We start from the raw sequence: 2,183 nt of genomic DNA on the forward strand, positions 1-2,183 counted from the left end.
TCTCATGTGCCATTACCAAAGGGTCCATGTGTTTTGTTGCCAAAGGAAGGGGTATTGGTTGGAAGCTTCCCTATTCACCTGAAAGGTCATAAGGTTGATCAAGTCAAGAGGTTTGACTCTACTTCGGGTAAAGTCCACTGTCTAACTCTATTAAGTTCCTATTTGGAGATTCTTATTACATAATGTGAATGGGTCACATGCTGATGTTTTAAGAATCAAAGAAAAGATAGGAAGTTTAAAGTAAGTATATGTTGATTATGATTGCGAAGGTGGGTTTCGATCGCATGGTTCGGTAATTAGAATTTTGAGTTGTTGCTTCAGAGTTATAATATATTGCTTATGAATAGATAACAACAAGGTTTTCATGTGGATTGTAAGGATAAGTTTTTCCGCAAAGTTTTAAAATAAAAAAAAAGGGTTTTAATTTTATTTATTTTAAAAATATCCTTACAATGGTATCTGTGGAAAATTGTTGCTTATATGTTTCCAGTAATAGCAATATTGGAAAGTGGATTTGATTCTTTCATTTGTGTTAGTGTCTGAATTTACCAAATGAAGAAAGTTTTTCATCACCCAAGTTTCAATTGGACAGAAACTTGGAATCATACAAGTTGTATTGTATGATGAATGAGAATTTTCATCTTTGAAAATTAAGACTAATTCTTTGATCACATGTATATGTGAGTCAATTGAAGGACTAAGGAATTAGGTACACTGGGTGTGCGCTGGTCAAGGTCCACCACAAAGATTGATTTGTCATGATTTACTAAAGATTAGTGAATATGATTATACTTATAAGGTTAAGTATAATTCTGTAACATTGGAAAGGTTACAATGTATGACAAAACAAATGAGAAGAATCAAATTAGGCAGAAAGATAAAAGTTTCTCAAATCTGAAAGGATGGGAGAGTACTTTAGTATCATATTTCATGATCATCTTAATGATTATGAAACCATATCACAAATTCATACTCTAAGGTCGTCTTAGTGCATTGTTATGTCTAAGAAGAGAGGTCATGAATTGTTGGATTGGTTAAAATCAAGAAGATGAGTCATACTTCGTTCCAAAACAATTCTTAGAGTCATACTCCAAGATTGTAACCTTGAGTGACATAAAGGAAGATTTATTAACACTAGTCAAATGTAAGAGTAAAATGTTTTCTACTCTTGTACATTTGAGATTGGTAAGTTGTGATGTCTTGGATGAGACAAAGACCAATTAAGACCAATTGTGTGAAGTGTTAGTCTTGATAAGAATCCGCACTATCCCTTGAATATTTGTTTTGTCAAGGAATGGTTATTGACTGGGGAAGTTCCCGACATGATTCCACTTTCGGAGTTGAGAATCGATGAGAACAAAAGGTTGATTGAAGAACCAGAGGCAATTGTTGACCGAAAGACTAAGAAGTTGCGACGCAAGATGGTCGAGTTAGTGCTTGTCCGATGGAAACACACAAATGGGCCGAATCTCACCTGGGAGACGAAGAGTGACATGATGGGTCGCTATCCGCATTTGTTTGTTGAGGTGTGATTCCGAGGACGGAATCATCCTAAGGTGGGGAGAATTGTAACGCCTGTGTTTCTGGGCTTGCCATTTTTAGCAATGTAATAGTCTAGGTTAACCTTTGTAACCCGTTTTGAAATAATAGAAGTGTATTATTTGAGTATTATGTGTTTTGTGCTTAATTGCTTGATTATGTGGTTTGATTAATTAAGAATAAAAATAAGCGTCAAAATTTAAGTGTAAAATAAACTTGATATCTTTAGATAATGTTGTAGTAGTTGAAACAAGGTTTCCGAAGATATAAAGAATGCCGAAATCCGAGTTATAACGAGGAAGTTATGACCTGTCGAAGTTTCGCGACAGAACCGACAACGCTGAATGACGTAAAAAATGAAATTTACGTTAGAGCGATAGTTAGCCTTAGTGATCTAAACGAGAATCAAAGATATCGTTGCTAGTATCAAAGCAATAAAAAGTTAGGCGAGAACGGACGTCAAACGAAGAAGTTATGAATTTATAACAAAATTTTCTGTCCCGGCCTATTAAAAATAAATAATAAAAATAAAATCAAAAGTAGCCGACGGAGTCTAAACGAAAGTTGTAGAGCGTAGTCTCACCTTCGCGTGGATATAAAGAACGTCGAAAATGGAGTTCGTATGAGGAAGATATGAATTTTCG

The sequence above is a fragment of the Lactuca saligna genome, chromosome 5 (assembly GCF_052625555.1).
Source record: "Lactuca saligna cultivar CGN05327 chromosome 5, ASM5262555v1, whole genome shotgun sequence".
Taxonomy (NCBI): domain Eukaryota; kingdom Viridiplantae; phylum Streptophyta; class Magnoliopsida; order Asterales; family Asteraceae; genus Lactuca; species Lactuca saligna.